Source organism: Pristiophorus japonicus, chromosome 8, assembly GCF_044704955.1.
Source record: "Pristiophorus japonicus isolate sPriJap1 chromosome 8, sPriJap1.hap1, whole genome shotgun sequence".
In the NCBI taxonomy this organism is placed as follows: Eukaryota; Metazoa; Chordata; class Chondrichthyes; family Pristiophoridae; genus Pristiophorus; species Pristiophorus japonicus.
The window spans coordinates 133,775,025-133,802,238 of NC_091984.1; the positions used below are offsets into that span (position 1 = coordinate 133,775,025).

Below are 27,214 nucleotides of genomic sequence, written 5' to 3' on the forward strand. Positions count from 1 at the left end.
TCAAGTATCCTGGAATATTTAATTTCCAACCTTGGTCACTGTATCTCTGTAATAGCAATAGATCAAACCCATTTATTTATATCTGTGCTATTAATTCATCTATTTTGTTGCAACTGCTTTACGCATTCAGATATTGTGCCTTCAACTTTAACCTTTTTCCCTGATGTCACGTTAGTCGCTCATGCCCGATTACCTTTGTTAAGCCCTCGGTTGCTCCCTGACCCACTCTGCTTATTTTTACTCAAATTGCTACTCTGCTCTACAGCCTTGACATTTCTCTTTCTGCTTTTGAATTTACCCTTTCTTGAATCCTCATAAAGGACAGAGCTGCCAGACTGGATCCGCGACAGGTGGTGAGACAGGACGAGGGAAAAACCTACTTGACCTCATCGTCACTGTAAGAGTGGAGCAATTGATATAAAAACTCCACTACTCTTTGACCCGGAATCAGCAGGCGGACACCTCGGATAAGTAAAAACACAAACTTTATTCAAGCCGGCAGGGGAAGCATCTCACTTCTCAGACCTCTGAGAACGGATCTTCGACATGTAATACATTTTGCGCATGTTTTATACTGTTTTACCCGATAAGTACATAATTACTGTTGATTAGTTTCCCATTGCGCATATGCATCATGCTCAACTGCCATTGGTTGTTGTCTATAATGCGTTGCAGCTGTCTTTGCACAATTGCTGTTTTTACAAAGGTTATCTGATCAAGGGGGTTTGCTTGTTAATGTGGTTTAAAACTTAACAATGTCCAATGTAGTACAAGACCTCTCAGCACATTAGCATTTATATCTGTACCTTAAAAAGGTTAAAACATAACATTGTCCAAGGAGTCGCAAACCTCTCGGTACATTATTATATTCATTCCCTGGTTATTTATTTTCTCCATATTCAATTTTATTCTAACAATCCCCCCTTTTGGCCCCTGGCAAACTTGTCCCAAGGTAGGCCAATATTCCTGGAATGGTGACGAGTTGTTGGTCCATCGGTTTCAGGTGGCCAACCTATACTTCAGGACCATCAATCAAGCCCCTATTCCTAGACTAGGTGTTTAGGTGGTTCAGATTTGTCTGTAATTAAAGATTGGTTTTCTGACCGGGAATGCTTTAATTGTTTTATAAGTCGTCTGTTCATGCGGCGTCTACGTCTCATACAACCTTCAATCAGCAAAATCATCGTTACGAGCATTTGCACAGCTACCACTATGTGTGATATTATTCTTATCCAGGGGTGTATTTGAACACTAGTTCCCCAGTTCCATATCCGTTACCATGGTATACTAGCCAGGGTCTTCCTTGTCTTCTCTTGTAGTTGGTCGATTTCCTTCATCACATATCGTACTTGTTGCTCTGCTATGTCCTTGCGTAGTGAGGTTAAATTCTCCTTGACATCAGGGATAGGTTTCCCCTGGGGCTCTTCGAAACCTCTATAACTGTTCTTCAAATCGTTGGTGGTACTGCTGAGTGTCTCCCTCTTCAGCCTGGGATGGAGGGTATATCCGTCTAACGTGGTCCTCACGCTCACGTTCATGCAGAAATTGGATGTGGATTCATTACATCGAATGCCTTCTGTCAGTGTCAAATGTTGGGTGGTCGTGCTCACACATGATTCTCTGGACCCTCGTCTGGCCAGTGTCGTAGGTACATCGATTGTTAGTGGTGTGACCCTCACTACGCATCCTCCGGTTCTTCCAATTCCGCATTCAGCTTGGTTTCCTGGCTTCGCATCCGGGCACAAAATAATGTTATTATCTTTTTAACAATTCAGGATTAGTACACCCGTGGTAGAGTTACCCTCTTTTATCACATACATTGGTGTGCCATGGTAGTGCATTCTTTTTATCTCTCCTATGTTGTTTACATAACATAAATCATATCCCTGTTGAAGGTCATATTGTGGGACATCTACGAAAAACCCCATCATGTGACGCCACACATTTCCTCTGTGATGTCCATACATGATTGCTTTTTCTATATTCACAAGCATCAGTTTCATTTTTACTCATGGTCCACTCCTTAAAAACCTTGTTAGTTATACAATCGGATATTTGACCATTCTCTATCTGTCCTAAATTGTATGTTGTGGTGGATAGCAAACAGGCTCCATAACCACTCCACACAAATTGTGTCTCCATTGTTTTATTTATATTTTGTGCATCATGATTGACCAAATTTAACGGTTTCGCATGGTTTTCTAGTATACGAGTGATGGGAAGCAGCTCTTTTCCAGTTCTAGTCCCTAGGCTAGTCAGTTCCTTGGTGGCTTGCTCGCCCTCCAACAATAGTTTCTTCATGGTTTCTCGTAACTCATGTACCCCTTGTGATACCCCTTCTATATCTATCGTATTTACTGTAACCATCCCTGCTGCATACCCTGTTCCTAATGTTTCTAATATTCCCCGTTTCTGCCATGTACGCATTTTACTAGCTTTCTTATTTACCTTAAACGTCAATGTTTTAGAGTCTGATCCTTCAAGCAATCTTTGTATCAAATTTTTATCGAGGTCTATGTGCCTCTGTCCGCATTGATAAGGGAGCGTTAAATCAGACAAATTAAGGAATATTTTAATGACCTTGTGATCCACTCCAAAGAATATTTTTTGTTCTACCCTTTCCATCATCAGACCACCTATTGCTCCCAGGGTTACCTTAGGGCATGATGGGGGTGCAGAGGTTGTGGTTGTAGTGGTTAGGGTTGTGGTTCCCTGCATCATTCGGTAGTCCTCCTCGGGACTGCTGCAATGGCTCCCTTCGGTATACCTCCCAATCTGCTGTTGGGGTCTGGGTACTTCCCTCGCATGGGAGTCTCCACACTTAATGGTTACCCCCTGATACATAGTACCCCATAACCTGTATTTTTTGCTCATCAGTTAATTTTAAGTAATATGGGCGGGTCCAGATTGCTAGCACGGTTTTCATATCCCAGTTGGAGTAGCTGTCATCAGTATCCCAATCTCTATTCCTAATTGGGACCCACCAGAGTCTGCATAGGATAACTGATATACCTGATTGATGTTGGTGTAAATTATAAAGTCCGTTCCACACTCAACGCTGGGTACCACTTTCAAAGTGGTGCCTTTCCTTGGTTCAGTCCATCTTCCCTTTTTTATCAAAAGCTGCATCCACGCTTTGGTCGGGCATCGTTAATATTCCCGAAATGAACCAACATCTGTAAAATACATAAATTCCTGGTCGTCACCGGTTCATTAGGCATCTTATCATGTGTATCGCTTTAATTGTGAATGTTTCCGCTTACCCCCATCTCGAGTGTCTATGCAGGCGCATGTATCGCTCATCATTATTACCTCATACGGTCCTTTTTCCATCGGGGTGACATGCCTGTTTTTTCTGGGTTTATTTTTCCCATAACTTTATCTCCTATTGTTGGGATATTTATCCCTTGTTTTTGGTATTGGGCTTCACAGTCCTTTATTAATTGTTGGTCTCTCGCTTGTCCCTTTAGGTCATGTAGTTGAGTACATCATCATCATCATAGGTGGTCCCTCGAAACGAGGATGACTTGCTTCCATGCCAAAAAAGGATCAGTTCACAGGTGTTTCAATGAAGGACCTAATATTCCAGGTCCCGAACTACATCCTGAAGGGTGGAAGATGCCTGTGCGTGGAGTTTTTAAACGTGTGGTGGCCGTTGCACACCAGCCATCACACGGGAGTTGAATACATAGTCTCGTAATTATCTCCTAATTTTATCTTGAAAAGGCCCTATGTCTTTGCTTCCGGTCACGAACACTTCTGGCAGTCGCATTGTTCGTCCTGTCATTAGTTCGAAAGGAGTCAGTCCAGTGGTACTGTTAGATGCGGCTCGTAACTTCATTAAGATCAGGGGCAACACATCCGCCCACCCTCGTCCTGTCTCTGCTATCACTTTGGCTAGAGCCAACTTGAGAGTCCTATTCATCCGTTCTACCATGACAGAGGACTTGGGGTGGTAAGGGATGTGGAATTTATGTCGTACATTCACACGCCTGTTTCATTACTTTCCCAGTAAAGTGGGTCCTTTGATCCGAATCTATTTGTAATGGCAATCCCCATCTCGGTATTACCTCTTCTGCTAATATTCTAGCCACCGTGTCCGCCGTACAATTTTTAGTTGCAAAAGCTTCTACCCATCTCGTGAATTGGTCTATTATTACCAAACTGTAAATTTTTCCTCTGCTACTTGTTTGGCTGCTTTATCTGTGTGGGCATTTCCTTCCTGATGTTGGTCCTCAATTTTACGGTGAGCTTTAATTTTTATCACTGCACCTTCTTGGGGTAATTGGGAGGTTTGTACTAAGTTTTTTACTATCTGTTTGTGTTGTATGGGACCTCCTCCTGATGTGACATAAACTTGTTTACTCCATGCTTTCATGTAATCATGTATTACTCCAAAGGCATAGTTGCTGTCAGTATAAATATTTCTCCTTTTCCCCTCTGATAATGTTAAGGCTTCCGAGAGTGCTACTAATTCGGCCACTTGGGCTGCCATGTGTCCCGCTAGTGATCCTTTGTTCCTTGTCTTTCCTTCCTCATCTACTACTGCCCATCCGGTTCTTGGTTTTCCGTCCATATATCTCCAGAACCATCTACATATAGGTTACAGACCTCCCCTTGGAGGGCTTCCTCTTTTAACAAATTGCTTTCCTCCTCTCCTTCACTGCTACATTCATGTATTACTCACTCATTGTTTATTCCGCAGGCTGGGTTTATTCCTATATTTCTGACTATTTTTACTGACCCTCCGGGGGGGGGCGATAAGATTGCTTGCCATCTTGCTCGGCGGGCGTCGGATACTGTCCGTAACTTCCCTGTGTTTAATAACTCCACCAGGGTATGGGGAGGGTGTAGTATGACTTCTTCCAACATTACTACTGGTTCACTGATTTTTACCGCCCATGCTGCACAATCTGAAGCGGCTACATACCTGGATAATCCTGCCGCTACCAGCGATTGTCGGATGGAATAGTAGGCTACTGGCCTTTGTCTATATCCATGGGCTTGGGTCACTGCTGCATTATAGCGATTACCGTCTGGATGATGGTATATATTAAACGGCTTTCTCTGATCAGGTAATCCGAGCGCTGGAGTTTGAACATTTCTTCAAATTTCTAAAAGCCTTTTCTTGTTCTGGTCCCCATTCTATGGGAGAGTGGAAGGGTTTACCTCCCTTAGTTAGATCCTGTATTGGTTGGGCCTGTTTAGCATAGTCTGGGATAAAATTCCCTCAGTAATTGAATAACCCAAGCACTTGGCGCACCCCTTTTGTGGTATATGCAAGCACTCTAATAACGACTCCACGAGGCGAGGGTATAGTACTTGAACAGTTGTAACCTCAGTCCTTTATTGCAGCTCCTAGAGTGAGGACACCAAGAGGAGAGCTTACTTTTATACTTGGTTACCTGCAGTGTACAGGTGACCCTTAGGTCTCCAGGAGCAGCACCCTCTAGTGGTACAGGTTTGGTGTATACAGGGTGAAGGTACATTCAGTGGTCAGGTGTTACAGTACATACATTAACATGCATACATAACACCTTTTATGGTTCCTGGTCGAGGCATTTGCTGGATAGCTGGTTTCCTATCCTGTGGCATTTCCTTTTTTCCCGTGGTTATGATGTATCCCAAATAAGTGACTTCTGCTTTTCCCATCTGCACTTTCTTTAGGTTTACTTTTAATCCCTCATCTTGTGATGTCGGTAATATGGAGAGCATGTGTCCTGGTTTTGTACTTTCTGGTGGGCTTCACTTAATCCTTCAACATTTTTACAAAACAATCATCGTCCCTATCGGGATTGGGTATTCCGGAACTGTCCCTGTTTTCTGAATACTTCCTTTCCATATATTCCCGTATACTTCCCTGTGTCACTCACATTATTTTAGAGCAATTTGGTTTTGGACGGCCCCAACAATTTCTCATACCTTGTCGGAGAACTCCGATTCGGCCAGGTTTACCCGTCCCTAGTGGCCCCCATGTTTGCCATCTTCCATCCCTAACCCCTTGCGTTGTTTTTAGCCAATTTACCGGACCACACTTTCTCTTTACTAGGCCGTGTACGTCACCTAGGGTTATGTTATGCACTTTTGTCATAGTTCCCACCGCATCCCAAAATCCAATATTTTCGCTATTTGTTTTAGGGGTTGGTAGATCCTTAAGTAGGGCTTGTCTTTCTGGTGGTGGCAACGGAACTTCTTGGATTGTTATAACTGCCGGGTTATTTCCTCTAGTGGGCACCGTTATTGTTCTTACTGGGGCCATATGCACCGTATCCCCTTGATATGGTGGTGGCCAGTCACCCTCGTCCTCATGATCTCTAGCTTCCTCGGCTAATTCGTTCCGCTCTGGATCATAGGACTGTTTCAATTGTTCTCGCAACTCCTCTAAACTTGGGTATATGTTTTGTGCGGGTGGAGGTGGAGGGAGTTCTCTGGGCACGGTTATTGATGCACATTTTACTTCCTTGAGGTTTTCTATTCTATTTTCCAAGGATTTTATCTTACTTTGCAAATCTTTATTAGTTTGTTCTAACCTTGCCGTTTTTTTGTTTGTTCTCGGTAACAGGCTAGGACGATTAGGTGGGCTTTCTCTATTTTGTCTTTTTGTTTGCATTCCCATCACTTTATCTGTCACGATGGGCAGTCATCTGGTTCCACCCTTTTTCTTTCAATCCCTTAATTACTTTTTTACATTCTACTGATATTATATTCTCCAGAGACCCTTCGGGCCCCAATCATATTCTTTGGCCATGCTTATGAAGTTGCCAAGTATGTTCTAGCAGGTTAATCTTGTACCCGATCACACATCACTTTTTTAACCCGCTCGTATTTACGATTATGCCGTGGTTTCCCTAACTCTCGTGCACAGACCTACTCATACCCTGTGCCTTACTTCTTCATAGAAACATAGAAAATAGGTGCAGGAGTAGGCCAATCGGCCCTTTGAGCCTGCACCACCATTCAATAAGATCATGGTTGATCATTCCCTCAGTACCCCTTTCCTGCTTTCTCTCCATACCCCTTAGCCGCAAGGGCCACATCTAACTCCCTCTTGAATATATCCAATGAACTGGCATCAACAACTCTCTGCAGCAGGTAATTCCACAGGTTAACAACTCTCTGAGTGAAGAAGTTTCTCCTCATCTCAGTCCTAAATGGCCTACCCCTTATCCTTAGACTGTGTCCTCTGGTTCTGGACTTCCCCAACATCGGGAACATTCTTCCCGCATCTAATCTGTCCAGTCCCGTCAGAATTTTATATGTTTCTATGAGATCCCCTCTCAGCCTTCTAAACTCCAATGTATAAAGGCCCAGTTGATCCAGTCTCTCCTCATATGTCAGTCCTGCCATCCCGGGAATCAATCTGGTGAACCTTCGCTGCACTCCCTCAATAGCAAGAATGTTCTTCCTCAGATTAGGGGACCAAAACTAAACACAATATTCCAGGTGAGGCCTCACCAAGGCTCTATACAACTGCAGTAAGACCGCCCTGCTCCTATACTCAAAACCCCTAGCTATGAAGGCCAACATACCATTTGCCTTCTTCACCGCCTGCTGTACCTGTATGCCAACTTTCAATGACTGATGTACCATGACACCCAGGTCTTGTTGCACCTCCCCTTTTCCTAATCTGCCGCCATTCAGATAATATTCTGTCTTCTTGTTTTTGCCACCAAAGTGGATAACCTCACATTTATCCACATTATACTGCATCTGCCATGCATTTGCCCACTCACCTAACTTGTCCAAGTCACCCTGCAGCCTCCTAGCGTCCTCCTCACACCGCCACCCGGTTTAGTGTCATCTTCAAACTTGGAGATATTACACTCAATTCCTTCATCCAAATCATTGATGTATATTGTAAAGAGCTGGGGTCCCAGCACTGAGCCCTGCGGCACTCCACTAGTCACTGCCTGCCATTCTGAAAAGGACCCGTTTATCCCGACTCTCTGCTTCCTGTCTGCCAACCAGTTCTCTATCCACGTCAGTATATTACCCCCAATACCATGTGCTTTGATTTTGCACACTAATCTCTTGTGTGGAACCTTGTCAAAAGCCTTTGAAAGTCCAAATACACCACATCCACTGGTTCTCCCTTGTCCACTCTACTAGTTACATCCTCAAAAAATTCCAGAAAATTTGACAAGCATGATTTCCCCTTCATAAATCCATGCTGACTTGGACTGATCCTGTCACTGCTTTCCAAATGCGCTGCTATTTCATCCTTAATAATTGATTGCAACATTTTACCCACTACTGATGTCATGCTAACCGGTCTATAATTACCCGCTTTCTCTCTCCCTCCCTTTTTAAAAAGTGGTGTTACATTAGCTACCCTCCAGTCCATAGGAACTGATCCAGAGTCGATAGACTGTTGGAAAATGATCACCAATGCATCCACTATTTCTAGGGCCACTGCCTTAAGTACTCTGGGATGCAGACTCTCAGGCCCCGGGGATTTATTGGCCTTCAATCGCATCAATTTCTCTAACACAATTTCCCACCGAATAACGATATCCTTCAGTTACTCCTTCTCACTAGACCCTCGGTCCTCTAGTACTTCCAGAAGGTTATTTGTGTCTTCCTTCGTGAAGACAGAACCAAAGTATTTGTTCAATTGGTCTGCCATTTCTTTGTTCCGCATTATAAAGTCACTTGAATCTGACTGCAAGGGTCCTACGTTTGTTTTCACTAATCTTTTTCTCTTCACATATCTATAGAAGCTTTGGTAGTCAGTTTTTATGTTCCTGGCAAGCTTCTTCTTGTACTCTACTTTTCCGCTCTTAATTAAACCCTTTGTCCTCCTCTGCTGAATTCTAAATTTCTCCCAGTCCTCAGGTTTGTTGCTTTTACTGGCCAATTTATATGCCTCTTCCTTGGATTTAATACTATCCTTAATTTCCCTTGTTAGCCACAGTTGAGCCATTTTCCCCGTTTTATTTTTACTCCAGACAGGGATGTACAATTGTTGAAGTTCATCCATGTGATCTTTAAATGTTTGCCATTGCCTATCCACCGTCAACCCTTTAAGCATCATTTGCCAAGTTCCTTGGCTTCTGTAATCCGGGTCCATTTGTTCTTTATTACAGATTATTCCGCATCACTGGGCATGTGGTAGTTCTAACTTGTAGGTGGTATATTAAATGTGTACTCACCCCAACAACTTCCACATCATACCTGGTTAAATGGACTCTGTACCCTGCTCGCAGCGCCAATTGTAAGAGTGGAGTAATTGCTATAAAAACTCCACTACTATTTGACCTGGAATCAGCAGGTGGACACCTCAGATAAGTAAGAACACGGATTTTATTCAAGCCAGCAGGGGAAGCATCTCACTTCTCAAACCTCTGAGAACGGATCTTCGATGTGCAATACATTTCGCGCACATTTTATACTGTTTTATCCGATAAGTACATAATTACTGTTGATTAGTTTCCCATTGTGCATATGCATCATGCTCAACTGCCATTGGTTGTTACCTATAATGCGTTGCAGCTGTTTTTGCACAATTTCTGTTTTTACAAAGGTTATCTGATCAAGGGTATTTGCTTGTTAATGTGGTTTAAAATTGAACAATGACCAATGTATTACAAGACCTCTCAGTACATTAGTATTTATATCTGTACCTTAAAGAGGTTAAAACGTAACATTGTCCAAGGAGTCACAAACCTCTGAGTACATTACTATATTCATTCCCTGGTTATTTATTTTCTCCATGTTCAATTTTATTCGAACACTCACCAATCTTTCCATGACAGTAGAGATAGCCGTGACCACTGTTATGTATGCAAACCTGTAAATACCATGTCTAACCACCAGAGGGCTTATCCCCTGGAGTCCCAAGGGATCCCATAATCCCTTGGGATCACCTGTATAAAAGGAGGCCTCACAGGCTGGAGAGTCACTCTGAGATCTGCAATAAAGGACTACGGTCACACTTACCTTGAGCTTGCAATATCTAGTCTGACTCTTTATTCAATACATAACAACTACGACGAGATACAGATGATGAACCCCAGTGCAACATTGCAGAGAACGGTGGGCATCCTGGAGAAATTTTTGGAGGGAGATGATTGGGAAACCTTTGCGGAGCGACTTAACCAATACTTGACATTAATGATTTAGACGAGGGGATTATATGTAGTATCTCCAAATTTGCGGAGTTGGGTGGCAGTGTGAGCTGCGAGGAGGATGCTATGAGGCTGCAGGGTGACTTGGATAGGTTAGGTGAGTGGGCAAATGCATGGCAGATGAAGTATAATGTGGACAAATGTGAGGTTATCCACTTTGGTGGTAAAAACAGAGAGACAGACTATTATCTGAATGGTGACAGATTAGGAAAAGGGGAGGTGCAACGAGACCTGGGTGTCATGGTATATCAGTCATTGAAGGTTGGCATGTAGGTACAGCAGGCGGTTAAGAAAGCAAATTGCATGTTGGCCTTCATAGCGAGGGGATTTGAGTACAAGGGCAGGGAGGTGTTACTACAGTTGTACAGGGCCTTGGTGAGGCCATACCTGGAGTATTGTGTACAGTTTTGGTCTCCTAACTTGAGGAAGGACATTCTTGCTATTGAGGGAGTGCAGCGAAGATTCACCAGACTGATTCCCGGGATGGCAGGACTGACATATCAAGAAAAACTGGATCAACTGGGCTTGTATTCACTGGAGTTCAGAAGAATGAGAGGGGATCTCATAGAAACGTTTAAAATTCTGATGGGTTTAGACAGGTTAGATGCAGGAAGAATGTTCCCAATGTTGGAGAAGTCCAGAACCAGGGGTCACAGTCTAAGGATAAGGGGTAAGCCATTTAGGACCGAGATGAGGAGAAACTTCTTCACCCAGAGAGTGGTGAACCTGTGGAATTCTCTACCACAGAAAGTCGTTGAGGCCAATTCACTAAATATATTCAAAAAGGAGTTAGATGTAATCCTTACTACTAGGGGGATCAAGGGGTATGGCGAGAAAGCAGGAATGGGGTACTGAAGTTGCATGTTCAGCCATGAACTCATTGAATGGCAGTGCAGGCTCGAAGGGCCGAATGGCCTACTCCTGCACCTATTTTCTATGTTTCTATGTTTCTATGTTTACTTCATGGCTAACGAGCTGGAAGGAGAAGCGAATGCTACCAAACGAAGGGTGATCCTCCTCATTGTTCGCGGGCCAACGTATGGCCTCATGAAAACCTGCTTGCTCCAGCGAAACCCACAGACAAGTCATACGACGAGTTGTGCACACCGGTCCGGGAGCATCTAAACCTGAAAGAAAGCATTCTGATGGCGAGATATTGGTTCTACACGTACAAGAGGTCTGAAGGCCAGGAAGTGGCGAGCAGAACATTGCGAATTTGTAGGACACATGGCACATATGCTCAGGGACTTCTTTGTACTTGGTATTGGCCATGAAGTAATACTTCGCAAACTTTTGACTGTAGAGACCCAACCTTGAGTAAAGCCATAGCGATAGCCCAGGTGTTTATCTCCACCAGTGACAATACCAAACAAATTTCCCAGAACACTAGTGCTACTACAAGTACTGTGAACAAAGCAATGTTGTTTTTGAATCAAAATGTACAGGGTAGGACTTACATGCCAGTAGCTGCACATCCGCAGATAACTCAGAGTTCGCCATCAAGGGTGGTGAATACAAGGCCATTAACACCTTGTTGGCACTGCGGGGGTAATCATCGTTTCCATTTATGCTGCTTGAAAGGATATGTTTGCAAGGGCTGTGGAACAATGGGACACCTCCAATGCATGTGCAGGCGAGCTACAAACCCTGCTCATCCTGCAAACCACCATGTTGCAGAGGAGGACAGATCCACGGTGGACCATAACGAACCAGAGCTTCAGACCGAGGAGGTAGAGATATATGGGGTGCACACATTTACCACAATGTGTCCCCTGATAATGCTGAAGGTTGAATTAAATGAACTCCCGGTGTCCATGGAGCTGGACACAGGTGCAAGCCAGTCCATAATGAACAAAAAGACTTTCGATAAGTTGTGGTGCAACAAGGCTTCAAGGCCCATCCTGACTCCCGTTCGTACCAAACTTAGAACGTACACAGAGGAACTGATTACCGTAATTGGCAGTGCTACCATAAAGGTCTCCTACGATGGAGCGGTGCACGAGTTACCATTCTGGGTGGTAGCGGGCGATGGCCCCACGCTTTTTGGCAGGAGCTGGCTGGGAAAGATACGCTGGAACTGGGACGACGTCCGAGCGCTCTCGTCCGTCGACGACACCTCATGTGCCCAGGTCCTAAGCTGTTCGAACCAGGCATCAGGAAGTTCCAAGGAGCAAAAGTGCAGATCCATTTGATTCCAGGGGCACGATCCATCCATCACAAGGTGAGAGCGGTATCTTATATAATGAGTGAGAGGGTGGAGATCGAGCTGGACAGGATGCAACGAGAGAGCATCATTTCGCCGATTGAATTCAATGAGTGGGCCAGTCCGATTGTTCCAGTCCTCACGGGAGATGGCACCGTCAGAATCTGTGGTGATTATAAAGTAACTATCAATCGTTTCTCACTGCAGGATCAATACCCGCTACCAAAGGCAGACGGCCTATTTGTGACGCTGGCGGGAAGGAAAACGTTCACGAAGCTGGACTTGACTTCGGCCTACATGACGCAGGAGCTGGAGGAATCTTCTAAAGGCATCACCTGCATCAACATACACAAAGGTCTCTTCATTTACAACAGATACCCATTTGGGATTCGATCGGCCGCGGCGATATTCCAGAGAAACATGGAAAGCTTGCAGAAGTCGGTCTCGCGCACCGTGGCCTTCCAGCATGACATCTTGGTTACAGGTCGGGACACCGTCGAGCACCTGCAAAACCTGGAGGAGGTTCTTAGCCGGCTTAATCGTGTGGGGCTCAGGCTAAAACGCCCGAAGTGTGTTTTCCTGGCGCCTTGAGTTCCTGGGGAGAAGAATCGCGGCGGACGGCATCAGGCCCACCGATTCGAAGACGGAGGCAATCAAGAATACACCGAGACCACAGAACGTGATGGAGCTGCGGTTGTTTCTAGGACTCCTGAACTATTTTGGTAACTTCTTACCTGGTCTTAGCACATTGTTAGAACCCCTGCACTCTTTATGCGTAAAGGAGATGAATAAGTATGGCGTAAAAGCAAAGAAAATCCCTTTGAGAAAGCTAGGAAGCTATTATGTTCAAACAACTTGCTTGTGTTGTAAATGTTTGGTACTTGCATGTGATGCGTTATCGTACGGGATCGGGTGTGTACTGCAACAAGCTAATGAATTTGGGAAATTGCAATCGATTGCTTATGCATCCAGAAGTCTGTCTAAGGCCGAAAGGGCCTACAGTATGATCGAAAAAGAAGCGTTAGCATGTGTTTAAAGGGTAAAGAAAATGCATCAATATCTGTTCGGGCTCAAATTTGAATTGGAAACTGACCATAAGCTGCTTATATCCCTCTTTACTGAAAATAAGGGGATAAATACGAATGCACTGGCCTGCATCCAGAGATGGGCGCTCACGTCGTCCGCATCCGCCACAAGCCAGGCACCGAAAACTGTGCCAATGCTCTCAGTTGGCTGTCATTGCCCACCACCGGAGTGGAGATGGCACAGCCTGCAGATTTAGTTATGGTAATGGAAGCATTTGAGAGTGAGCAATCACCTGTTACAGCCCGACAGATTAGAACCTGCACGAGCCAGGACCCTTACTGTCCTTAGTAAAAAACTGTGCGCTTCATGGGAGTTGGTCTCATGTCCCGTTAGAGATGCAGGAAGAAATAAAGCCATACCAGCGGCACAAAGATGAAATGTCTATACAGGCAGACTACCTCCTATGGGGTAATCGGGTACTTGTGCCAAAAAAGGGCAGGGACACTTTCATTAGTGATCTCCACAGTACCCACCCAGGCATTTTAATGATGAAAGCGATAGCCAGATCCCACGTGTGGTGGCCTGGTATTAATGCAGACTTGGAATCCTGTGTGCACAAATGTAATACATGTTCTCAGTTAAGCAATGCACCCAGGGAGGCGCCACTAAATTTCTAGTCCTGGCCCTCCAAACCGTGGTCTAGGGTTCATGTCGACTATGCAGGCCCATTCTTGGGAAAAATGTTTTTAGTGGTTGTAGATGCGTACTCCAAATGGATTAAATGTGTGATAATGTCGGCAAGCACGTCCACTGCCACCATTGAAAGCCTACGGGCCATGTTTGCCATGCACGGCCTGCCTGATGTACTTGTAAGTGACAATGTGCCATGCTTTACCAGTGCCAAATTCAAGGAGTTCATGACCCGCAATGGGGTCAAACATGTCACGTCTGCCCCGTTTAAGCCAGCGTCCAACGGTCAGGCAGAACGAGCAGTTCAAACAATCAAACAGAGCTTGAAAAGGGTAACTGAAGGCTTACCCCTTTCAAGACTCACTTATCCCGAGTCCTGCTTAGTTACCGCACTAGACCCCACTCGCTCAGTGGGGTCCCTCTCGCTGAACTGCTCATGAAAAGGACATTTAAGACAAGGATCTCGTTAGTCTACCCTGATCTACATGAACAGGTAGAGAGCAGGCGGCTTCAACAGAATACATATCATGATCGCGCAAATGTGTTACGCAAAATTGAAGTAAATGATCCTGTATTTGTGTTGAACTATGGACAACGTCCCAAGTGGATTGCTGGCACTGTTGTGGCCAAAGAGGGGAGTAAGGTGTTTGTGATCAAACTCGCAAATGGACTCACCTGCAGAAAACACTTGGACCAAACCAAACTCAGATTTACGGACTATCCAGAACAACCCACAAAAGACTCTACCTTTTACGACCCTCTAACACACACACAAGTGGCAACTGACCCAGTGGTTGACCACGAAGTAGAACCCATCACCTGCAGTAACCCAGCAAGACTCAACATCCCCAGCAGTCCAGCAAGGTCAGCTGCGCAGCAGCCCAGCGAAGGCCCAACAAACGACTCACCAACACCAGCATTGGCACCGAGACGATCAACCAGGGAAAGGAAGGCCCCAGATCGACTCACATTATAAATAGTTAAACTATTGACTTTTGGCCGGGGGGGGGGGGGGGCTGTTGTTATGTATATAAACCTGTAAATACCATGTCTAACTACCACAGGGCTTATCCCCTGGAGTCCCAAGAGATCCCACAACCCCTTGGGAGCACCTGTATATAAGGAGGCTGGAGAGCCACTGTGAGATCTGTAATAAAGGACTACGGTCACACTTACTTTGAGCTTGCTGTATCTAGTCTGACTCTTTATTCAAGACATAACAACCACCACACAATCCTTGTGGAGACTGCAGAAGATAAAGGTACCCTGCAGAAGATAAAGGTACGCGGAGTCAGCGGAAATGTATTAGCATGGATAGAGAATTGGCTGGCTAACAGAAAGCAGAGAGTTGGGATAAATGGGTCCTTTTCAGGTTGGCAATCGGTGGTTAGTGGTGTGCCACAGGGATCGATGCTGGGACCACAACTGTTTACAATATACATAGATGACCTGGAGGAGGGGACAGAGTGTAGTGTAACAAAATTTGCAGATGACACAAAGATTAGTGGGGAAGCGGGTTGTGTAGAGGACACAGAGGCTGCAAAGAGATTTAGATAGGTTAAGCGAATGGGCTAAGGTTTGGCAGATGGAATACAATGTAGGAAAATGTGAGATCATCCACCTTGGAAAAAAAAATTGTCAAAGGGAATATTATTTGAATGGGGAGAAATTACAACATGTTGCTGTGCAGAGGGACCTGGGGGTCCTTGTGCATGAATCCCAAAAAGTTAGTTTGCAGGTGCAGCAGGTAATCAGGAAGGCGAATGGAATGTTGGCCTTCATTGCGAGAGGGATGGAGTACAAAAGCAGGGAGGTCCTGCCTCAACTGTTTCAGGGTATTGGTGAGGCTGCACCTGGAGTATTGCGTGCAGTTTTGGTCACCTTACTTAAGGAAGGATATACTAGCTTTGGAGGGGGTACAGAGATGATTCACTAGGCTGATTCCGGAGATGAGGGGGTTACCTTATGATGATAGATTGAGTAGACTGGGTCTTTACTCGTTGGAGTTCAGAAGGATGAGGGGTGATCTTATAGAAATATTTAAAATAATGAAAGGGATAGACAAGATAGAGGCAGAGAGGTTGTTTCCACTAGTCGGGGAGACTAGAACTAGGGGGCACAGCCTCAAAATACGGGGGAGCCAATTTAAAACCGAGTTGAGAAGGAATTTCTTCTCCCAGAGGGTTGTGAATATGTGGAATTCTCTGCCCAAGGAAGCAGTTGAGGCTAGCTCATTGAATGTATTCAAATCACAGATAGATAAATTTTTAACCAATAAGGGAATTAAGGGTTATGGGGAGCGGACGGGTAAGTGGAGCTGAGTCCACAGCCAGATCAGCCATGATCTTTTTGAATGGCGGAGCAGGCTTGAGGGGCTAGATGGCCTACTCCTGTTCCTAATTCTTATCTTCTTATGTTCTTATGAGACGAAGTCCCATCTTTGCACTGAGGACACACTCCATCGCATTGTGTGGCACTACCATCGTGCTAAATGGGATAGATTCAGAACAGATCTAGCAGCTCAAAACTGGGCATCCATGAGGCACTGTGGGCCATCAGCGGCAGCAAAATTGTATTACACCACAGCCTCATGGCCCGGCATATCCTTTACTGTCTCATTACCATCTGACCTAGTTCAATGAGGAGTGTAGAAGAAAATGCCAGGAGCAGCACCAGCCGAACCTAAAAATGAGTTGCCAACCTGGGGAATCTACAACACTGGGTGGCATGTATGCGGAACAGCGGAAGCAGCATGCTATAGACAGAGCTAAGTGATCCCACTAGCAACAGATCAGATCAAAGCTCTGCAGTCCTGCCACATCCATTTGTGAATGATGCTGGACAATTGAACAATAGGAAGAGGAGGCACCATGAACATCCCCATCCTCAATGATGGCAGTGCCGAGAATGTGAGTGCAAAAGACAAGGCTGAAGCCAGAAGTGCCAAGTGGATGATCCATAGCGGCCTCCTTGTAAGGTCCCAACTATCACAGATGCTGATCTTCAGCCAATTCGATTCACCACGTGATAACAAGAAACTGCTGAGCGCACTGGATACAGCAAAGGCTTTGGGCCCGACAACACCCGGCTGTCGTGCTGAAGACTTGTGATCCAGAGCTAGCCATGCCTCTAGCCAAGCTATTTCACTGCAGCTACAGCTACCATCGACGAATTCCCCACCATTAACATCCTGGGAGTCACCATTGACCGGAAATTGAACTGGATCAGCCACATAAATACTGTGGCTATAAGAGCAGGTAAGAAGTTGGGTATACTGTGGCAAGTGACTCACCTCCCGCCTCCCCAAAGCCTTTTCACCAGCGACAAGGCACAAGTCTGGAGTGTAATGGAATAACTGCCACTTGCCTGGATGAGTGCAGCTCCAACAACATTTAGGAAGCTTGACACCATCCAGGACAAAGCAACCCACTTGATTGGCACACCACCCACTGCCCTAAATATTACTCCCTCCACCACCGGTGCACCGTGGCTGCAGTGTGCACCATCTACAAGATGCACTGCAGCAGCTTGCCAAGCGTTCTTCGACAGCACCTCATAAACCCGCAACCTCTATCACCTAGAAGGACAAAGGCAGCAGGTGCATGGAATCACCAATACCTCCAAGTTCCCCTCCAAGTCACACATCATCCTGACTTGGAAATATATCACCGTTCTTTCATTGTCGCTGGGTCAAAATTCTGGAACTCCCTACGTAGCAGCACTGTGGGACTACCTTCAGTACATGGAATGTAGCGGTTGAAGAAGGTGGCTCACCACCACCTTCTCATGGGTAATTGGGGATGGGCAATAAATGCATGCCTTGCCAGCGCCGCCCACATTCTGTGAATGAATACGTTTAAAAAAAAACAGGATGTGGTACATTTGGACTTTCAAAAAACTTTTGACAAGGTCCCACACAACAAATTGGTGTGCAAAATTAAAGCACATGGTATTGGGGATAATGTATTGACATGGATAGAGAACTGGTTGGCAGACAGGAAGCAGAGAGTCGGGATAAACGGGTCCTTTTCAGAATGGCAGGCAGTGACTAGTGGGGTGCCGCAGGGCTCAGTGCTGGGACCCCAGCTATTTACAATATACATTAATGATTTAGATTAAGGAATTGAGTGTAATATCTCCAAGTTTGCAGATGACACTAAGCTGGGTGGCACTGTGAGCTGTGAGGAGGATGCTAAGAGGCTGCAGAGTGACTTGGACAAGTTAGGTGAGTGGGCAAATGCATGACAGATGCAGTATAATGTGGATAAATGTGAAGTTATCCACTTTGGGGGCAAAAACACGAAGGCAGAATATTATCTGAATGGTGGCAGATTAGAAAAAGGGGAGGTGCAACGAGACCTGGGTGTCATGGTACATCAGTCATTGAAAGTTGGCATGCAAGTACAGTAGGCGGTGAAGGCGGCAAATGGTATGTTGGCCTTCATAGCTAGGGGATTTGAGTATAGGAGCAGGGAGGTCTTGCTGCAGTTGTACAGTGCCTTGGTGAGGCCTCACCTGGAATATTGTGTTCAGTTTTGGTCTCCTAATCTGAGGAAGGACGTTCTTGCTATTGAGGGAGTGCAGCGAAGGTTCACCAAACTGATTCCCAAGATGGCAGGACTGACATATGAGGAGAGACTGGATCGATTGGGCCTGTATTCACTGGAGTTTAGAAGGCTGAGAGGAGATCTCATAGAAACATATAAAATTCTGACGGGACTGGACAGGTTAGATGCAGGAAGAATATTCCCGATGTTGGGGAAGTCCAGAACCAGGGGACACAGACTAAGGTTAAGGGGTAAGCCATTTAGGACTGAGATGAGGAGAAACTTCTTCACTCAGAGAGTTGTTAACCTGTGGAATTCCCTACCGCAGAGTTGTTGATGCCAGTTCATTGGATATATTCAAGAGGGAGCTAGATATGGCCATTGCGGCTAAAGGGATCAAGGGGTATGGAGAGAAAGCAGGAAAGGGATACTGAGGTGAATGATCAGCCATGATCTTATTGAATGGCGGTGCAGGCTAGAAGGGCCGAATGGCCAACTCCTGCACCTATTTTCTATGTTTCTATGCTGGTGCGAAAGCACAAGCACAAATACTCAAGTACAGGGGATCCAACCTTTATAATGGAAGTACAATAACATTTGGAGAAGTCATGTGATCAAGTGTCATATGATCAGGACGTCACATGATCAAACCTCTGCCTCCAACCAGAGTTGGCAACCCTAAAATAGATGGTCTTTGTGATTGGGTGGATCTGTGGTTGGATGAGCTCTGGTTCAGCTGAGGCAGTGGGCGGAGAATCTACAAAGTTTTTGATGAGGGCTGAAGCCAATTTTATGGATCTTACTTGAGACTCATGGGTCTTGAAAATTCATCAGAGTCACAGCAAGTGACTCCCAGTTGGCTTAGCTTTAAGTGCAAAGTCCACCACCTACAAGGCATAAGTCAGGAGTGCGATGGAATAATCTCCACTTGCTGGGATGGGTGCATCTGTAACAACACTCGAGAAGCTCGACGCCATCCAGGACAACAGTCTGCTCGATTGTCACTTCACCCACTCAGCAAAACATTAGGGCTGTCCACTCTTATTCCTGGAGGTTTCAGAACAAGACCACCTGCTTGCAACCATCCCGCCCAGTCAAACAATCTCTATTTCCCATCCCCCATATTTTTCTAACTTATAAACAAAAGCGATCAAAGAAAATGGGATAAAACCTACATTGTTTTAAATGCCCAAAATGATTTTTATGCAGGGTTTTTGCTCGAAGCATGGTCCAGGAAATTAATCTCGAATTCCTGGAGACTGCAGGACAATCTGTTGACAGCAGGGGTCTCAAACTCAATTTTACGGTGGGCCTGGTTCGCCTGATTCAGGACCCTTCTGCAAAACGCGTGATAAATGAGGTGGAGTATGCGACGTGCAAGTGCCATCTCGTTTTTCCAGATCGTCAGCGGCCTGGAAGCCACTGAAAAAATAGTCAGGAAAGTTGTTTTTACTTCCCCTTCTGAGGAGCCGGGTGGAGCTGGTGCCAGCCCAAGCTTCGGAGGCCAGGGGTCGGGTCGGAGGCCAGCTGGGAAGGATCGGAAACTTTGGAAGGGCTGGGTGGGGGGGGGGGCAAGGGTCAGAGGCCCGAGGGGTGGGGGGGCGAAGATTAGAAGGCTTGGGAGGGGATTGCGGGGAGGCTAGGGGAGGAGGGGGGGGTGGTGAGGGGAGAGAATAGGTGGCCTGGAGGGGGCGAGGGGAGGATGAGGCTTGGGCGGGGGTGGGGGAAGGATAGGAGTCCTGGGAGAGTAGGCCTGGGGAGGGTGGAGGGAAGTATAGGAGCCCTGGGAGGGGGGCGGGGGGATGCATAGGAAGCCTGGGGGAGGATAGGTGGCCTAGGGGGGAAGAAAAGGAGGCCTGGGCGGGGCGGGGAGGGGGGGGGGCTGCGGGGAGAGGATAGGATGCCTGGCTGGGGCAGGGGGGAGGATAGGAGGGCGGGGGGGTGGGGGGTCAGGATAGGAAGCCTGGGGGATGAAGGGTAGGAGGCCTGAGGTGGGGTGGGGCGGAGGGGAGAAAGAAAGGAGGCCTGGTTGGCAGGTGGGGAGGGGGTGAGTGGGGGAGAAAGACTGGAGGCCTGGGTGGGGGGGGCAGGGGGAAGACGGGACTTCCAACCTTTTGAGTGCCTCCTCTTTATCTATTTTATCTTATCCAATATTGCTACTACCCACTCCTTGACTACTGCATTGGCAGCATTCTCTTCTCTAGTGAAGACAGATGCAAGGTACTCATTTAGTACATCAGCCATGCCCTCTGCCTCCACAAGAAGATCTCCTTTTTGGCTCTTAATCGACCCCACCCTTCCTTTGATTCCTTTTACAGTTGAAGTGTTTATAAAAGACCTTTGGATTCCCTTTTATGTTAGCTGCTAACCTATTCTCATAATCTCTCTTTGCCCCTCTTATTTCCTTTTAGTCTGTCTATTCGTGTGCCCAACCTTAACTTGAAGTTGTAATTTGTAACCAATAAACAGTGGTTTACGGATAGTTATGTTTTGGCTTCTTCCTTGATGATTTGGCAAGAAAGAATGAACTCATTCACTCAGTAGCTCGAGGGCGATTTAACCAAGGGTTCGTAAATTAAATCTGAACTGTTGTTATAAGATGAGTCAGGCACCATTCAACCTACGTTGGGAGGTAAACACCCAGTAAGGACTTAAAGGAGGGAATTAAGGATTTGCCTGGTTCCTCAGCAGCATGTTGTTAGTAAACCAAAACCCAGCTTCCTTACAGGTTCCATGTAGATGTGATGTTCCTTGAACATCCTTCTTTTAAAGCAAGCATCCATGAGCTCTGGGTCCCCAGCTCCATAGCCATGGGCAGCCTTCTTCTCGGCCTCCTCTGGTAAGGTGGTGCATTGTGTCAGCCGTGACTCTGTGGGTAGCACCCTCAGCTCGGAGTCCGAATGTTGTGGGTTCAAGTTACACTCCAGAGACTTGAACCCATAATCCAGACTGACACTCCAGTGCAGCACTGAGAGAGCGTTGCAAAGTTGGAGGTGTCGCCTTTCGGATGAGATGTTAAACCGAGGACCTGTCTGCCCTCTCAGGTGGATCTAAAAGATCCCATGGTACTATTTCAAATAAGAGCAGGGGAGTTCTCCAGGGTGTTCTGGGGCCAATACGTATCCCTCAATCAACAGAACAAAAACAGATTATCTGGTCAGTATCACATTGCTCTTTATGGGAGCTTGCTGTGCGCAATTTGGCTGCTGTATTTCCTACATTACCACAGTGACTACACTTCCAAAAAGTATTTAATTGGCTGTAAAGCAGTTTGAGACGTCTGGTGATCGTGAAAGGCGCTACATAAATGCAAGTCTTTTTTTCTTTCATTCTCCGATCTGCGGCTCCCTCACACTCTGAATTTTTTTTTTTCCACGAGCCTTTTTTTTTAGTTGTGTTTTATTCATACTTGCTGTTCTGCAGAAATGTTGTTTCTGCTTGAATCACAGTCAGCTTCATAGAATCATAGAAGTATCATAGAATCATAGAAGTTTACAGCACGGAAGGAGGCCATTTTGGCCCATCGTGTCTGCGCTGGCCAACAAGAGGTCATCCAGCCTAATCCCACTTTCCAGCTCTGGGTCCGTAACCCTGCAGGTTATGGCACTTCAAGTGCACATCCAAGTACTTTTTAAATGTGGTGAGGGTTTCTGCCTCTACCACCCTTTCAGGCAGTGAGTTCCAAACCTCCACAACCCTCTGCGTGAAGAAATTTCCCCTCAAATCCTCTCGAAACCTTCTACCAATTACTTTAAATTTATGCCCCCTGGTTGTTGGCCCCTCTGCTAAGGGAACTAGGCCCTTTCTATCCACTATATCTAGGCCTCTCATAATTTTATACACCTCAATGAGGTCTCTCCTCAGCCTCCTCTGTTCCAAGGAAAACAAACCCAGCCTATCCAATCTGTCCTCATAGCTAAGATTCTCCACTCCCGGCAACATCCTCGTCAATTTCCTCTGTACCCTCTCCAGTGCAATCACGTCCTTCCTGCAATACGGTGACCAGAACTGCACACAGTACTCCAGCTGTGGCCTAACCAGTGTTTTATACAGTTCAAGCATAACCCACTTTTTTCTTTTCTTTCTTTTTTCTTTTTTTTTTTCGTTGCCCAATCTTTCCAATTCTTTGTCAGATTATCTTGTCAGATTACAAACGCCAGAGGTCACCTTGCACACATCAAGGATCACTCTGCGCCAATGCTCTTAGCCAAAAGGCCTAGAGCCACTGCACCGTTCCTGGAAGTACTGCAATACCAGGTTCGTGCCATGGAGGTGGATGGGTCAGGCCCCCCACACACCTCCGTGGAGGTGGATGGGTCAAACCACCCCACCCACCTCCAGCCACTTGCTCTTATATTCTATGCCTCGGCTAATAAAGGCAAGCATTCCATATGCCTTCTTAACCACCTTATCCACCTGGCCTGCTGCCTTCAGGGTTCTGTGAACATGCACTCCCAGGTCCCTTTGTTCCTCTACACTTCTCAGTGTCCTACCATTGAATGTGTATTCCCTTTTCTTGTTAGCCCTCCCCAAATGCATTACCTCACACTTCTCTAGATTAAATTCCATTTGCCACTGTTCTGCCCACCTGACCAGTTGATTGATATCTTCCTGCAGTCCGCAGCTTTCTTCTTCATTATCAACCACACAGCCTATTTTTGTACCAGCTGCAAACTTCTTAATCATACCCCTTATATTCAAGTCTAAAACATTGACGTACACCCGAGAATGCAAGAGACCTACGACTGAGCCCTGCGGAACCACACTGGAAACATCCTTCCGGTCACAAAAACACCCATCAACCATTACCCTTTGCTTCCTACCCCGAGCCAATTTTGGATCCAACTTGCCACTTTGCCCTGGATCCCAGGGTTTTATTTTTTTGACCAGTCTGCCATGTGGGACCTTATCGAAAGCTTTGCTAAAATCCATATACACTACATCAGACACAATCTACCCTGAATAAATCCGTGCTGACTGTCCCTGGTTAACCCGTGTCTTTCTAAATGTAGATTGATCATGTCCTTCAGGATTTTTGTCAATAATTTTCCCACAACTGAGGTTAGGCTGACTGGCCTGTAATTACTCGGCATATTCCTTTCTCCCTTCTTAAACAATGGTACCACATTAGCAGTCCTCCAGTCCTCTGGCACCACATCTGAAGTCAGAGAGGATTGGAGAATGATGGTCTAAGCCTTTGCTATTCCCTCTTTTGCTTCGCTTAACAACCTAGGATACATTTCATCTGGGCCTGGAGACTTATCCACTTTCAAAGCTGCTAAACCCCTTCATACCTCCTCTCTCAGTATGTTTATTTCATCTAATATTTCACACTCCTCCTCCTTGATAGCAGTGTCTGCATCGCCCCTCTCTGTGAAAACAGACGCGAAGTATTCATTAAGAACCATACCCACATCTTCCGCCTCCACACACAGATTACCCTTATGGTCTCCAATAGGCCCTACCCTTTCTTTAGCAGGAGCAGGCATCAATGACGAGATCCAATACCGCCTCCAGTGCTCCAGTGCAGCCTTCGGCTGCCTGAGGAAAGGAGTGTTTGAAGACCAGGCCCTCCAAACTGCCACGAAGCTCATGGTCTACAGGGCTGTAGTAATACCTGCCCTCCAGTATGGCTCAGAGACAGGGACCATGTACAGTAGACACCTCAAGTCGCTGGAGAAATATCACCAACGATGTCTCCGCAAGATCCTACATATCCCCTGGGAGGACAGGCGCACCAACATCAGCGTACTCGCCCAGGCTAACATCCCCAGCATTGAAGCACTGACCACACTCGATCAGCTCTATTGGGCAGGCCACATAGTTCGCATGCCAGACACGAGACTCCCAAAGCAAGTGCTCTACGCAGAGCTCCTTCACAGCAAACGAGCCAAAGGTAGGCAGCGGAAACATTACCAGGACACCCTCAAAGCCTCCCCGATAAGGTGTGACATCCCCACTGACACCTGGGAGTCCCTGGCCAAAAACCGCCCTAAGTGGAGAAAGTGCATTTGGGAGGGCGCTGAGCACCTCGAGTCTCAACGCTGAGTGCGTGCAAAAATTAAGCGTAGGCAGCGGAAGGAGTTTGTGGCAAACCAGTCCCACCCACCCCTTCCCTCATCAATTATCTGTCCCACCTGTGACAGAGTCTGTGCTCTCGTATTGGACTGTTCAGCCACCAAAGAACTCACTTCAGGAGTGGAAGCAAGTTTTGCTCGATTCCGAGGGACTGCCTATGATGATGATAATGATGACCCTTTCTTTAGTTATCCTTTTGCTCTTAATATATTTATGGATCACCTTTGGGTTTTCCTTGATTTTACTTGCCAAGAATTTTTCATGCTGTCTCTGCTTTTCTAATATCCTTTTTAATTTCACCACTGCACTTTCTATACTCCGAGAGTATTTAGCCCTCAGTATCTGTCATAAGCTTCTCTTTTTTTCTTTATCCTACCCTGTATGTCCCAAGACATCCAGGTGGCTCTAGATTTGTTAGTCCCATCCGTTTTCTTTAAGGGCACATATTTGGCCTGAACCTTGCGGATCTCCTCCGTGAATGCCTCCCACTGCTCTGACACTGATTTACCTTCCAGTGACTGTTTCCAGTCCACTATGGCTAAATCACCTCTCAGCTTAGCAAAGTTGGCTTTTCCTCAATTTAGAACTTTTATTCCTGGTCTAACCTTGTCCTTTTCAATAACTACCTTAAACCTAACTGAACTCTAATCACTAGCTCACTAAATGCTCTCCCACTGATACCCCTTCCACCTGCCCAGCTTCATTCCTGAAAGCTAAATCTAGAACCGCCCCCTCCCATGTTGGGCTTGCTACATGCTGGGTAAAAAAGTTCTCTTGAATCCATTTTAGGAATTCCGCACCCTCTATGTCCTTCACACTAATGTTGTCCCAGTTAATATTAGGATAGTTGAAATCTCCTACTGTTACTGCCCGATAGTTTTTGCACTTCTCAGGAATGTGCCTACATATTTGCTCTTCTATCTCCCTCTCACTGTGTGGGGGTCTATAGTAAATGCCCAGCAGTGTGATCGTCCATTTTTTGTTTTTATGTTCAACCCATATTGCCTCATTTGATGATCCCTCTAACATATCATCCCTCCTCACAGCTGTAATAGTTTCTTTAATCAATACTGCGACCCCCCCTCCCTTTGTACCCCCCTCTCTATCCCGTCTAAAAATCCTGTAACCGTAATGTTGAGCTGCATACCTGCCCCTCTTTTAGCCATGTCTCTGTAATAGCTATAATATCCTACTCCCAAGTGTCTATCTGTGCTCTCAGCTCATCTGCCTTATTTGCTATACTCCTTGCATTGAAGTATATTCCATTTAATATAGCCAGACCTTCTTGTTACCTACTTTCTAGCCCTTGTTTCCTCTGTCTTTCAAATTCACTTTCTACATTTTTGCTTTCCAATTCCAACTTTACTCCCCTCCCTATGAATCTATTCTCAGGTTCCCATCCCCCTACCAAGCCCCCCCCCCCACTCCCTCCCCACTCCGTGAGGATATTGGTCCCGGCTCTGTTAAGGTGCAACCTGTCCAGCCTGTATAGGTCCCACCTCCCCCAGAAGCAGTCCCAATGCCTCAGGAATCTAAAGCCCTCCCTCCTGCACCATCTCTCCAGCCACACGTTCATCTGCTCTATCATCCTATTCCTGTACTCGCTAGCTTGTGACTTTGAGGTCCTGCTTTTTAATCTCTCTCCTAGCTCCCGAAGCTCTGCCTGCAGGACCTCATCCCTCTTTCTACCTAAGTCATTGGTCCTGATATGGACCACAACCTTTGGCTGTTTACCCTCTCCCCCCAGAATGCCCTGCAGCCGCTCGATGACATCCTTGATCCTGGCACCAGAGAGGCAACATACCATCCTGGAGTCACGTCTGCAGCCGCAGAAACGCCTGCCTGCTCCCTGGACTATTGAATCCCCTACTACTAAAGCTCTTCCATTCTTCTTCCTCCCCTCCTGTGTAGCTGAGCCACCCGTGGTGCCGTGGACTTGGCTCTGGCTGCACTACCCAGAGGCACCATCGCCCCAACAGTACTCAGAAGAGAATACCGGTTGGAGAGCAAGATGGAGTCAGGGGACTCCTGTACTACCTGCCTCGTCACCCACTCCCTCTCTGCCTGCATACTCTTAAGCTGCGGGGTGACCACCTCTGGAAACGTTCTATCCACATAGCTGTCAGTCTCGCGGATGCACCGCAGTGACTCCAGCCGCCACTCTAGCTCCAAAACGTGGAGCTCCAGTTGGTGCAGCTGGAGACACCTCCTGCACATATGGTCTTCCAGGCTATCTATTTAATTGCCGCTCCTAACTTACACCAATGCCCAAGGTTTTAAACAAAAGAAAGAGAAATACTCACCGATCAACCGGCCAATCGCTTACCTGCTTGGCTGTGATGTCACACTTCGATTTCGATTCTTTTGTCTCTTACTCTTGTCGCTGCTCCTCCCGCTCCGCTGCCTTAACTTTTGTTTTAGGTTTGTCCGGAATAAACTATGTCTGCGATGAGAAAAATCTAAGTCAAGTGTTTCCAGTGAAGATGTTGTGCCAATTCTTTTTCTCTTTTCAGGAGCTGACCAACCTGTTGCCAGTACCAGCA

At 46.2% G+C, this 27,214-nt stretch overlaps 1 long non-coding RNA gene across 1 annotated transcript; it reads right to left on the minus strand.

Annotated features, from left to right (window-relative positions):
* Window positions 1-1,525: 1,525 nt before the first annotated feature.
* LOC139268179 (uncharacterized) lies at window positions 1,526-27,142 on the minus strand. The gene is made up of 3 exons (XR_011593982.1): window positions 26,998-27,142; window positions 3,013-3,176; window positions 1,526-1,727 (listed from the first exon to the last, which is right to left on the minus strand). It is a non-coding gene; the product is annotated as an uncharacterized lncRNA (long non-coding RNA).
* Between the last annotated feature and the right edge of the window lie 72 nt (window positions 27,143-27,214).